General features: G+C 36.3%; 1 protein-coding gene across 13 annotated transcripts in view; it reads left to right on the top strand.

Moving 5' to 3' along the window:
• grh (grainy head) overlaps positions 1-14,928 on the top strand; it is a 364,785-nt gene that overhangs the window by 2,313 nt on the left and 347,544 nt on the right. For 10 of the 13 annotated variants that reach the window (XM_017614481.1, XM_017614256.1, XM_017614616.1 and 7 more), the window contains one exon: positions 4,454-5,288. The gene's annotated coding sequence lies outside the window, so the exon portion shown is untranslated. Of the gene's footprint in view, positions 1-4,453; positions 5,289-14,928 lie in introns of those variants that run through there. The other 3 variants (XM_017614404.1, XM_017614682.1, XM_017614338.1) reach the window with 2 other exon arrangements.

Genomic DNA, 14,928 nt, shown 5'->3' on the forward strand with positions numbered 1-14,928 from the left:
GGCTACGCCCATTTTCCAAAAATTTATGTAAACCCTAATGCCGAATTTCCTGCCTGGCGGAAATTCAGCACAACTATCGATTATCCATTTAGCAATAAAAAGCAAGAAATTCAAAACAACAGAAACCTGCTTTTTTGCCTCCATTGGAGTTAGTGATACGTTGATCCGGATCAACTCGGGAATTAACTGCAGTTGAACCGGATTAAGTCAGAGTTAATCCGGATCAACGTTGCCGTCTGTTTAAGCTTTAACACTCCCACTCAGGTGTTTAACGCCTTGCTGAACGTAATGCCCAAGTTACACTAAGCATTGAAATGACAAAAAATCTGGAAAATAAAATGTTTCCCTTTTAAATAAATGGCAATTGAAAAGAGACTTAAAGGCATAGCAGTTGTTCAAATTGGAGACAAAACAGCCTGGATTGTAATCAGGCTCAGAGAAACCACCTGCGTAACAAGCCTAGAATGTGGACGCTCTAAAAATGCTTGGATCACTGCGTCTCTGAAACGGCTCCGAACACACATTCCCTCAAACGATAATTGGATGGACGGGGACGGTGGGATCAGTGGACTTTTTCACAAATGGGTCGAAGCTTCATGGCAAGGTTATCGGTTTATTCAGCCAGAGCTAACCATCAACATCAAGTTTAGGCTTCCATTCTTCAGACAAAAGTGGCTGCTGTTAAGACTAATTGGCAATTGAGAACCTTTTCACCAATTTAAGCCTTAATTGTTACCCAATTTATTATACAAAAATTCAAATTATTAATTACTTGTCATATTCTCTATGCAACCCTGCTAAGTATGTGTAATTTTGACTTTGAGGTACGTTTATTGAACAAAGAGCCATCAGCTGTTTATTTCTGGGTTTCTTTTACAGCTGATATTCCATTAGGGATGGAAAAAATAATTATAAAAATGTACCTAATTTACTGTAGGTAATCTAGCAACTGATTTCGTATCGCTAATTACGCAGTTGACGTGTGTGTGAACACCAAACTAAATTCCACAATTTAAAGCTTAATTGCCTGTGCTAAATGGCCTGTTGAAACATACCCCAAAAAAGTAGTAGGTACACTGCTCAGGAGTGTGACGTGTATAAGAGATGCCAGCAGCTGTACTGAAAGCCAAGCGACAATTAGGACCCTAAACTCACTGATGGTCCAATCAAAACTGATATGGGAGTGCCTGAACTGCTTTTAAATTGCATCGAAATATTTTCTACTTAGATTTGTGTTCATATAGGTACAACGCCTCAGTGCGTAGAACTGAATCGCTGACGAGTTGGCGAGAACTGCAGGGAGCAGGCGTCAACGCCCACCTGTGGTTAACACTTAACACGAAAACAAGATCGAAAGCTATCGAATAACCCAACAAATCATAAACCTTTTCATATTTTTATCGCCTTCAAAATTAATTTCAAGAGTTATCGTTTTTTTGTTTAAAGTTTTAAAGACCACATTTTAAAAAACTATGAATTTTTGGTATCCGAAACTAAAAATAAGTTAAATTTGCAGTATGTTAAATATGCATTATTCGGATATGTTAAATACGCAAAATCCGGATAGAACTCCCCCTACATGATACTCTTATTCAAAATTCAGCCAAATTCACAAATTACTACTTAGTATATCCGAAATTATTAATTTTCTATGAATTATGTAATGCTTTTTTGTGCCTTCAATTTACGTTTGTCAAATAAATATTATTTGATGTATTTCTTCAAATTAATAATCAAAATTTATTATTAGTCACGAGTTGCGATGACAACATTTGCAGAAATTAAAATATTATAACACTTTTATTAAAAAAGTAAAAAAAATTAAGTAAATAAACATTAATGAAAAATTTGGTAATTTCATAAAATTAGCACAACAATTCCCAACAACAAAAACTGCTGGCAAGAAACAAAACACCGACAAAGCCAAGAAATTTGCAATAAAGCAACAACCACTCATACACCATGGAGCTAAGACATCTATGTGGTTTACTAGCTACCGGTTTTTACTGTGAAAGAATGGAATAATAATACAAATTAGCAGGGCTAAAAGAAACGGCGAAAATATGATTATGCAAAAAAAAAACGAATGACGAAAAATTATAAACAATGATGGGAATATAAGTAAGTTTGTACAATTCGGCGTACAACTGTTTGCAGATCACAAAATATAAATGCAGAGCAGATTCTTGCAGCATAATTATAAATTACTAATTTAATGACGTTCTACGAAGAGTCAACACAATTGAAAATTATAAAATTTAAGTATTTTAATCGTTGGCAGATAACTGTAGGTATATTCTATACGTTTCTGTCATAGTGACTGTCCACGTTCACCCATAAACATATTAATTGTATCTGTTAGAGATGAACCGGCCGCACTAATTGATCTCCAATTATACCCGTAAGAAATGAATCGAGACGAATTTTTTCTCCAATAATACGCGTATGAGACTAGTTGCAACTAATTAATGCCCAATTGCACCCGATCGCGCCTAATCCCAGAATACCCTTTTCAGAGATTCGTCCTATAATTTTTTGAAACAGATCTGTTATATCTTATGATATTAAAAAAAAAAGTTGATTACCAAAAAATGTAAACAATTTTGTATTTTATTCTTATAAACCTATTCGTATTCGTATTTGTACTCGTATTCATATACATACATATTAGTACTTGCACTCATATTCGACCTTTTTTTTCGTATTCGCAGCTGTATCCATACTCGTATTCGTATTACTATTCGTATTCGTACTCGCATTTTTATTCATAGTAGTATTCGTATTTTTTCTCGCAATCGTAAACGTAATCGCAATCACATTCGTATTTTGCTTCGTATTTATACTTATACTCGTAATTGTTTGTTCGTATTCGTATTCATATTAATGCTCGTATTGGAAATTGTACTAAAATTCATATTCATATTCGTGTTCATATTCGTATTCATATTCATATTCATATTCTTATTCATAATCATACTCATAATCATATTCATATTCATATTCATATTCATATTCGTATTCGTATTCATATTCATATTCTTATTCGTATTCATATTCATATTCATACTCATACTCATATTCATATTCGTATTCATATTCATATTGATATTCATACTAATATTAATATTCATACTCGTATTAATATTTATACTCATATTCATATTCATACTCATATTCATATTCATACTCATATTCATATTCGTATTCGAAATTGTACTAAAATTCATATTCATATTCGTATTCATATTCATATTCATATCCATAAAAGATTTTTTTTTTCGGGTGCATATGTATGTAAGTTTGGTTCTTTGAATCGCACGTCTCTGCCTTATTTTTATTGTGGCACTTCTAATGAAATTCGGCTACGATTACATGCTGAAGGTCTTCTTCTTGAACGTTTAACTTCAACGCTCCCCAAGTATCGCTTATCACTCATTCTCATCTCTCCGGCAATGTGTATTTCTCAATATCATTAAGCCTTTCATTGTCATCGTCACAAGCGTCACTGCCCTCAACAAGTCATGGCTAACGCCGGTTCAACCATTTGATTATACAAATGATGAATGTTTATTTCATGTTTGATTTGTGATTTTGATGTTTTTTAAGGTTTGGAAAAAGTTCAAGTCACCGCTGAACTCTTACATTACGTTACTCACATCTCCCCCACTTCAAAAATGAATAACTTCACCATTACACAAATAAAGGGGGGCATACAATACTAAAAGTACTTGAAATGCATGCCCAAAAGTGGGAAATAAAAAATATTTTGGCGAAATAAGCATTAAAAGCAAATGCACACGAAGCGTAATCAAATAAAAATAATAAGGAAATTAATGGTAAAAATATATAAGGAAAATTAAATGAAATACTTACACCGAAAGACTCAAGAAAGAGCAACGCAACGGCCAACACTCACCACACGGCAACGGCAACAGTAACAAACACAAACAACTACCACGAAAATTGTGTTAACAATAAAAACAAAAAAAAAAAAAAAAAGATTTAAAGCGTCAATGTAGCCGTTGGAATTGCTTGTTATTGTTGTTGGTTTTGAAACACTTTCTGGTGGCTGTAGTTAGTTGTCGTTGCGTTGTGCAACAAATATGGCGCGTGAATGCAAGCTTTGTTGGCCGCTTGTTGGAAGGCTTGTGCGCATGCGCGCATGTGTCTCCGCCAAGCCATTCAAAGTCTATGAAAACTACCGCGGCGAGGGATTTCAGGTGTAAGCGACTTATGTGGTTGCAAAAGTGACTTAAATTTTAGGTATTTAGAGGTTTAGAGGAAAAGCTATAAAGCAATGGCAATTACTCAAATTTCTTAAATTCTAATGATTTTATGACTTGGCTTTGAACGAATGGAAAACAGCCTTAACTGCGCAGCGCTCCTGCTAATATGTGCACAGGTTTGGTACACTCACACAAATACACAGGATATATATAACTTAAATTTATAGCAGTGCACTGTCGATGCAAAAGTTTCGACAAAAAAACTAGACCCACTTGGAAAAAAAATGTAAATAAAATGTTGTCAACAAATTTGAAAGTAAACCAACTGCTTGCATCAAAAAGTCGAAAAGTTGAACGTATTGAGAGCTTACCAATAGGCGCACAATACTAAAAGTGAGCAAAGTAAATGCAAACAATCGCGCTTCAAAGTGACAAAATACTACACCGAAAAAAAATTGTTAAAAAAAAATAATCAGCCGGATGAGATTTTAAATTAAATCAAATCACATCAGTGAATTTAAGTGCCAATACTACTAAATAGAAATTAAATTTATTCGTAAATGTTAAAATACAACTCACGCACGTATGCCTACATATACATTCACCCATACATACATAAATACATACATATGTACCGACGCAGGTCCATATGCAAGTGCTGTAAAATCGCATTGAAAGCAAAAGTGCATAAAAAATATTAATATTTCCTTATGATTTTGTCATGAATCAGTACACTCCAGATATATCAACTTATAAACATCAAGCTAGACAAGCGATCGCGACAGCAACAATAACAAAAGCAAAGAACATCCAGAGCAATCGAGTAATCGATATCGACGAAATAACCAATATATGTACAGCCTGAGTTTGACGCGACGAAATGTGTTTATTGGCAACCGTTTCCACAACTGCTGACCAACGATAGCACCATCAACAACAAGAGTAACAGGAACTGTAACTGAAACGGCAACAAAAAAAACAAAACGACTTCGATGTCAACCACATTTATGTGTCCAGCCACAGCTGTCTGTAACAAGTCGATTGCAGGTAAAGGCGTATTATGTAAGTAAGCGATTTTATTTTGATTTCTTATTGGCATGAAATTTAACGGGGTAAGAGTACGTGTGTGATTAAAAAAATAATAATGATGATGAAATTATATTAGAAACATTTTTATAATATTAATTAAGGAATGTAGGAAGAAGAGCCTAAATGGGCTTTGGGCGGCTGCGTAAAGGCTTTCAGCTCTGGAAAAGTAGCGCTTAGGTCCATTTATGGCATCTACGCCATACAAAAATCAGCTGAACCAAGTTAAAATTAACGTGAAGAAGAATGCAAATGTGACATTTACGCGAAGTTTATAGATTGAATCATGAATGAAAATATGCATACGGGACTATCGCAATCTGAGTATGATTTCCGATAAATTTATCGAAAAATATAAATAATGAACATGAACATATTTATCGATATCATTATTGTTATCGATATTTTAACGAAATATTTTAGATAAATTTTTTGTGACACATATTTATCGAAAAATAAACGATATATTTATCGAAGTCGATACATTTATCGATATATTCATATTAATCGATAATTATTTTGTGGTACTAATTTAAAAAGTTATCCAATTACGCGCCAAACCGAATCCGTAATATTTTACATTTACACACGTACAGTGATTCAAACAAGTGTTCCAATATTGATTTTTTTTTATATTCACAATGTTTTTCAATATTTTTTTAATTTTTTTTCTCTATAGTAATTAAAAGTTTAACACTTTATACAAAATTGAAAAAGATTCAACAAATTTTCTTAAAAATTTCGAACTTTTTCATCAGCGTTTTTTATTTATTTTTCTACAAAAGATTGTCCATGCATTAATAAAATTCATGTAGTAAATAAAAGTTTCAAACTTTATAGGGTATGCAGTTTTAGAGCCCATACAATTTTAGTATAATAAAAAGCAAGCGGCAAAAAATCGGGTTGATTTTAAATTTTTACAAATTATAAGAAAAAATCTGCAAAAGACGGCCGGACAAAAGTTATTAAAAATCAACGCGAATCCCTAGCTGCTTCTAACATACATCTGTTATACTAAAATTGCATGGTGTACCAAACTGCGTTCTTAAAATTCAGACTAAAAGTAACAAAAAATAAATTTGCCTAAAAAATATTGTGAATATTTAGAAAACCTATAAAAGTGAACAATTGTTTGAGTCACTTTATCGACTAATCGATATTTTTTTATCATCAAAATCGTCCATTGATCTATGACTTATGATTGTACCATAGACCTCGGGAGCTTATATGCTTGCTAAAATTCGAGCTCTGGACAGAACACAGCATTCCTAATTCCTTCATTAATTTTAAATCCGTCTGCAAAGAAATTATAGTTATGGCCATTGAATGGAAGTTTTCTCTGCCAAAGGTTTCTTCCCTATCATCAGTTACTCATTTTAAATGATGACCTGAAGAGTATTTAGCCTGATCTGATGAGATTTGGTATATTCTTTAGTCCCACTGTGGGAGGGTGTCGTGGTGACTTTGGTATACGCAAACCTGCCATCGCTTGTACGTCTGTTTACTGCTGTTCAATTCAGCTTAATTAGAGCATAATGTGCCTAGTGACTAAAATCAATACGCCAGATGGGTGGATCCCATGTCTTACCGAACGTGCAGTCGTATAAGATATAGCAGCCCTTCCTAAACTCTTTCCCATATTTAACCTTATTTGAGATATCGATGTGAAAAATCTTTCCCTTAGTTTTACAGGTAAAACAAAAATAGATTGGGGAAATTCGAATAATTGTTCCAATGAAATTAGGAATAGTGCCGAATATTTCCTAGACCATCTTGTCTGAATTTAGGCATCTAATCGAGATAGTGGTAACTGAGTCATCTGCACTAGTATTAGCGTAGGTTAAGCTACGATTCGATTACACGTTTAAATACTTGTAAATTTAACTACAATATTCCTAGAAAATAGTAATAGATTTTTTATCGATAAAATCTGGCATATACAAGGTGTGCGGACTCCAGATAAACAAGGTTCCCTAATAGGAAATACTCTCTGCGGGTCATATTAATAGAACACTGGGAACGAGTATGCCTAGTTGTTTCATACAACTTTTCAATCCTTAACCGAAGTTTAGTGAGACAGAAGCTTTGTATCCTTTGCCAAACACTGATGATATGTAGCAATGGTTGCTATTCCCTTAATCCCCTTGGCGCCAAGACGGCCATCAACAACCATGCACGACTCTATCCATCGCTCATTATTACACTTCATCGCACTTTAATTGTGATGGTTGTCCTTGCAAAGCACATTTACATACACATGCAACACCGCAACAACATTGTAATGTCGAGTAACAAGTCAGTGCCAGAGATTAATCGCAGCGACTGTCATTCACATAACAACAAATCCGAAAGCAAAATAAACTAAAGCAAAACAAAACAGAACATCTTCTCCGAAGAGCCATCTCAAAATACCAGCCAGCCAGCCAGCCAGCAATAACAACAGCCGCTGTAATCAGGCGGCAACAACTTTGGCATGCCTGTTCCGCGCACGCTACATGCTCGTTTCACCTACCATCACATCCCCCTTCGCTGCGATGCAGCACCACACACAGCACTGCTAAGTGCCTTGCCGGCGATTACTGGTTTCTTATCAACCCACTGCCTGCTGCCTGCTGCCTTCTGCCCACCGCCACCTGCCACCTGTACGTCCAACTTGCGCGCCATCTCGTCGTTAATAATTGCTATGCTGTTCTGCTTTCAGCACCGTTGCATTGCGATGGCATGGTAAGCCGGTCGCTGTGATAAGCATTCGCTGGCGGTTTGACTACTTGAACTGGGTCCACTTGTTTCTTGATTGGCTTGTTTCTTTCGCCTGCCGTCGCTTGTACGCCTGCGCGTAGAAACCAGCAATCTCCAAGCCATGCTATGCATCCACTAAGTAACTATTCAGAGTAGTAGTGATCCAAACATTTCAGTCTGCTCTAAGCCAGTTTATCATGTGCTCTGTATGTTTTTGTTTTGTTAACTGTTTTTTTTTTTGTTGTTCACTTATTTTGCATGTTTTTGTCTCTGTTTGCTTTGTTTATTTTTAATGGCTTTAATTTGTGTCATAATCAGCGGTACAATTTTTGAACTGGAAAAAATTTGTTTACTTATTTTTATGGAAAATTTGAATATTAAAATAACCAGTTTGGTGGGGGACTTTAGGCAGCTAGTGGCTTAGGCTGTAATGAACGACTTTTTGGACTTTCATATGTATACGAGATTTATATTTACTAGTGTTCGCCCAGCGGTTGAAATTCAACCTTTTAAATTAAGGGGAGCTGAGGTGGGCTGAGCTGAGCCGAGTTGAGTTAATTGAGCTGAATTGAGGTGAAATACGTTTCACACCATAGCAGAATATAACATAAAATAACATAACAACACCACATAACACAACTCAACACAACATAATATAACTTAACATAACATAAGATAACATAGCATAACATGACATAACATAACACGGCATAACACAACTTAACATAACATAAAATAAGATACGCTANCCCAACCATGTACATGTATGGTATTGGTATTGGTGTGACTTTTGAATTGATTTTTTCGCTCTATTTTAAACTAATTTGAAATTTTAAAAATTGCCTGCACATTAGCATCAAAATACCTTTCTAATGATATATAATTGTTTATACCTTAGAAGTATAGTTTAGCCGTAAAAGGGGTGTAAAGGGAACATGATTGCCTATTTATATAATTGATTATATGCCTGGTGTCCTAAAAATACAAATACAAAACAAAATTGGTTTAATTTTTACAGGTGAGGCATTCCAAAGTTATGGTTAGGACATGCCTATTTGTGACCCCGGCAATAAATCGGCGAGTCGTGAATTTGTTGCCATTGACGATTGTTGCCTATTTCTGATGTTTTTCATGGTGGGGCTGTTTTCACAGATTTAAACGTCTTCGCTGGAATGACACTGCTATGGTTTTATGTACTTACCTTAAAGTATATTGTTTCCAAATTTCAAATTTCAATTGCTTCTTCTTTAAAAAATTTCTCTTAGATTAATTTGGAAATCGTCTTCAGCTCCTACTGTGAAGTTTCCTTTCTTTATTGGTTAAATTATTAAAAACGTCTATACAAAGATCGCTACCTCGAGACGTTGGAACAGGAAAAAGTCAGACGTGGTCTGGTCAGTTAAATACAGAGCTTGGGTATAGCCCGGTCTCTTGGGATGACATTTCTTCACTTCAGTAGGTTTCATTAAGATTCCCTATTTATTGTTTCACATAGCTGAAGGAATCGGGAGCGGATCGTACCATGGAAATTAAAAAAAAAACTATCAACCCAACCTTGCGGGTTATTTTTGGGCAAAGGCTTTTCTGGACTATTCTATAGGCACACTTAAAGGCCAATTCCGGCAAACCGTCTTTCAAATCACCAAAAAGGCTTTCGTAAGTAGAAGAGGTTTTAGCGTTATTCTCTTTGTATTTTAGCAAATAAGCTTTCTAAAAATTAAATTAAACTAAACAAATATAGTTTTCTTTTTAAAACTAAAATCGTAAAAAGAAAAAAAGCATTAAGACAAAAAAGAAATAAAAAAACTTTCTAAAAGCTAAATGTAGTTAAAAAAAAAATCTTTTTAAAACAATAAAATGTAGTCATTAAATGAAAATTAGATTAAAAAAATATGGAAAAAAATAAATTAGTGCCTGAAAATTAAATGAAAAAAAAAATAAAATAAAAAAATACTCCCTAAAAATTAATTGAAGCTTAAAATAATATTATTTTCAAGAACAATAACATCTATAAATTAAAAAACAGAAAATAAATTTTCAAAACCTAAATGAAATTAAAAAACATTAAAACAAGAAAACCTAAAAATTTAAAAAAAAATATTAAGAAATAAAAAATAAAATTAAAGAGAGAAAAATGCACACACTTTCTGAAAATTAAATGAAAAAAATGTGTCCTTTTAAAGCAATACTATCTAAAAATTGAAGAAAATTTAATTGAAAAAGAAAGAATGTAATTAAGAAAAGAAAGAAATACATAAAATAAGTTTCTACAATTAAATGAAATTAAAATAAAATATATATTTATCTTTTTAAGACCATAAAATCTTAAAAGTAAAAAAGTGTAATCAAAGGAAAAAGAAAAAATTCCGCTGCTCGAGTATTCGAACTCCGGATCTCTCGAATGGCATGCCAGTTTTTGGGCTTTAGGTCAAAAGAGCTTTTTGCCTTGAAAGTTGACAAGAGAGCTCTTTTTGTATGACTTTCGGGAATAAATAAAATATTTCTATTTATTTGAAACTGATGTCTCATATGGGCCGATTGAAGGTAGCTCTAATCACGCTATAAGCAAGGTTGAGGTGTGTATACCGGAAGAAATGAATTCTCAAAATAAACGAATCTTTGCGCTTTGAATATTCATGCGAGGTGTCTTAGGTTAAGTTCAGTAAGGTGGCAGCGCTCCCAATGCCCTTTGTGTTACCACTAAAAAGAAAAAAAATATTGTCCTGGAACACGCTGGGTGCTCGTTATGAAGTTCCGCAAGCAGCTGATGTCCACTCCTGAGAGCTCTTCTGGAAGTATTGCGGAGTACCACCCGTGAGCTTTAAGCCTGAGCTTCGCAAAAGCAGGGTATGCGTCCCTTGGTGGGATATGTGTAGAGAAGAGCGCCCTCAGAAACATTTTTGGGTTGCTATAAGTACGAAGCTGCATTTTCCCAAGATAGCCGAATGTCCATACTCGTAGAGAGAGAGAGAGAGAGAATCCAGCATTCTTCAGTCTGATGGCAGACCGGGCCGCAGAGCTTTGGCTGCAATGTCTACTGGCACGATGCCTAGCATCACGTTTAGAACTAGCGTTGGAGTGGTGTGAAGTGCCCTACTAATTCCAAGCTTTGCTTCCGTTTCATCCCCTTTCCTAGTGGGGAACATTCTAGTGAGTTCCACCAGACAATGGTGTGACCATAATAGGTTAAATGATGGTCTCATACAGCCAGGAGACAATCTTGTGGGAGTGAATCCATCTCTTCCCAAGGTGGCTATTACAGTTGTAAAGGGACTTCCTCGATATTTGGCCCCCACTTGAGATGGGCAAGGGACACAAATTTCAGTCCGGTTCCCGCCCATGCCGAAATTAAATTTTTAAGTCAAGAACCGGCCCATCCCGACGTTTTTCAGAATTGTTCCGCGGGTCCCGTGGGTCCCGAAATCTATCACTAAGATTAAACCACATGTCTTTCAAATTAATTTTAATCAATAAAAAACCTGGCATCTTCCGGTTATTTTATTTTTTTGCCTTGCGATTTTAAGACAGATTTACTGAATTTGCGGAGGTTGCGGGTTTATAGGGAGTATAGGGAAAGGATTTTAATACCGTCCCGCCCGCAAAATTTTTAAAGTCCTTCCCGCGGGTTCCGATATCCGAAAATACTATATTGTACATTACTATTCCGTTTCGTTTATTACTTTAACAGTTCGGTACAATACGAAAACAAAACGGCTGAGTTCACTTTGGCGATAGTACACTACAGTAGCTTATTTAGTAGTTACAGACGAAACAACAAACGAAATGAATCGTACAGAGAAAAATATATGTATGTATGTACATATATGCAATAGCTAAATACAAAACGAATGGCTGCAATGAATAAAAAAATAACAATCGGGCATGTTCTGAAATTCGAAAATTTGAACTCGACTCGATTTGCCATATAATTTTTAATTATATTTGACGAAAATAGTGAATATTCTAATTGAAAACCATAAAAGAAGCAGTGGCGATATGAAATAAATCATTTTAATGCCAGACTTGTAAATTTTTGGGTTAAAAACCATCGAAGAAATTATCGAAATCGAGTCGATTTCAAATTTTCGAATTTCAGAACATGCCTGTATGTTTTTAATTGAGTTGGATATGAAAATTTACAGAATAAAATATTTTTCACGTAATTGAAACATTTGCATACATATAAAACGTACCATATGATACAATTGTCACAAACGAAAAGCAAACGTTTCTCGTTGGGGAAAATGATAGTGAATCTTACAATTTGTTTCTGAATATGTACAAAACTGTACAAAACCACAAATGAGATGATGATCGATGAGCAAATGGGAATTGTTTTGTACAGTATATTTTCGTACCCTGCTCCTAAGTAGTTGACTTCATCAGAAATCACAAGTAGAGTGCCACCTATTAGGCACCTTGTATCTCCTGGTGAGCAAAACAAGCTCCGCGTTGCCAAGATAAATAGCGAGTCTACCGCTTGCAGACCAGTTTGTGATAAAATTTAGATAACCCTGCATAAGGTCGTATAGCGTGTTTAGAAAATTGCCGCTGACAATCAGTGCGACATCATCGGCATAGGCGGTTATCCGACAGCCGCACATTCCAGCTCGTCCAGGATGCCATAAATGGCAATGACCCAGAAGAAGAAAGAGAGAACGCTCCTACTGACCTTGCGCAATGACAGTTCTGTCGCAGAGCATACGTGAGATAGGGTTTTACAATCGCTTCAGGTAACACTTTATTAAAGGCTCTTCAATGTCCAGGAAGGCCCGAACCGCGAAGCCTTAGCTTTCCAAAGACTCTTCTACCTACCCTTCATATAAGCGTGCTGAGAGAAGCATACTGTCCCGATGAATCCTGTCCCTTATACGTATACACGTCAATTAGCCTCCCCAAGGGCTAAGACTGAAGAGAGACTAATTGGCCTAAAGTCCTTCGGGAATCCGTGAAAGGAATTTCCGGCTTAGAGAATGAAAAGGGTAACTTTCCTTCACCTTCCTAAAGGATAATGGGACGTATCATCTATCTAAGTAGCTCGCGTAAATAGGAGCCAAAAACATGAAAACTCCGAAAAACCCAATAAGCAAAAAGTACTAACATTTCCTGCATCTCACGTTGCATTCTTTTAGGTAGACTCACTTACATCCATGAAAATATATCACAGCTGAAGTTACGGTAACGATATACCTAAAATAATTCATCAAATAGTGGAGCCAATAGAAAAAATTAAACAAAAAAATGAAAAATTAAGCAACGACATACTTTACATTACCCAATGCTTCGAATTGCACCCTGCTCCAACTGCTGAGCCCACGCGCCCACAAAAAGTACGCTTATACATATGCATGTAGGTATGTCAATATGTTTGTTTGTATATGCAACTGACTCGCTTGGTCGCAGCTTCCATTTCACAAAATCCATTATACGTAGTACCATTGAATTCCCTAGCCGCTTCTCCTTATCCCAATATGTCTACAGTAGGTTTTGTAAAGCGTATGGCAGCTGATTTGTGGCGCACGCGCAGGCGGCCGGTCGGTCAGTCGGTCGGTCTTTTGGACGGTCGTACGGCAGGAGGCCATGAGAAGGTTGACTTCTGCATGGCTGATGGCTGGCTAGCTGCCTTCCTGTAGCGACCGACCCCTTTCGCCGCGTCCCGACTATCAAGCGCACTCCTCAGCGCATTCATTGCGAGCGCACGACGTCCGCAGGCCAAGTCACAGTTTGTACGGCTCAGAGGTAACGTATTGCAAGAGGTAGGAGGTCGCGTGTATGTAACGATGCTGCTTGAGTGCTTAAAACTTTGGTGGAAGAGTCAGTCTCCCGAGTCAGTGCAGCCATCGATCGATCGTTGATGACGTTGGTGTCGGTGGTGGTGTCAGAGGTGCGCTGATCTCTGTGACTGTGACGACGTTGCGTGCCACTTCGCCTTGGCTGCTGATATTACGGCTTGGTTAACATACTCCTACATACTTACATTTATGTATATCATCCTTCGCGCGGCTGCAATTGTAGGCAATCTCATTTGTGCTACGTCATCGAGTGCTCCCTCGCTTGTTCGCGCGCTCTCTTGCATGCGTCTTCTTCTACCTCAAATTTACCTTTCTCTTGGCCTTACCTGTGCGCTCGTCATGTAGCGTCTGCAGCCGCAAAGCGACAAATATTTTTCACAGCACTCAGCTGTTGGCTGGCTTAGCTAAGTGTTTACTCGTTACTTTGGCTTTTGGCTAACGTGTATGCCGCTTTGTCGCTTGTGGATATTATGTACCTGTAAGAGTCTTGGGAAATCGTTGCTCGCTCTCTCTCTTTGTCTCTGTATTTATGCTCCCCGCCTATATTTGTAGTTGTTGCCTGCGAATGTGTACCTGTATACTCGCCCGTTGATTGCTTGTAAATTCTACTAGCGTTTGTAGCTTAAGTCTTTCGTTCATTCGGTGGGACTTTTTGTTTTCTCACTCACTTTATTGCACTCAAATTATCGATCGAATCGTTTATGTGTCTGAGTCGTTGTTTTTATTGTACTTACACGTCTGTTTCTAGTTGTCTCTTGTTTATTCCCTTCATTTGCTACTTCACCTCCCTCCCTTCCATCGTTTATATCTTCGTTTATTACCTCTTTCAATCTGAGTTGTGCTATGTCTCAGCGTCTTTTGGCTGTCTTTCCATTCCATTTTAAATTCAACTCGCTACAATTTTTACTTCTCAGCATCGCTCTGCTCTTTTATTTTGTACATGTATTCCATTTTATTTCTGGATTTTTGTAATTTTGTTAATATTTCTCTGCATGTCTTTTTCATTGCATTATTTTATGTCTATGTAAGTGCATTTTCGCTGTTGTTGTCGCTGTATTAAATGTTTTATGCACTGCCATCAGCAA

Source organism: Rhagoletis zephyria, unplaced genomic scaffold (genome assembly GCF_001687245.7).
Source record: "Rhagoletis zephyria isolate East Lansing unplaced genomic scaffold, Rhagoletis_zephyria_1.1 Rzeph_scaffold_00001, whole genome shotgun sequence".
NCBI lineage: Eukaryota > Metazoa > Arthropoda > Insecta > Diptera > Tephritidae > Rhagoletis > Rhagoletis zephyria.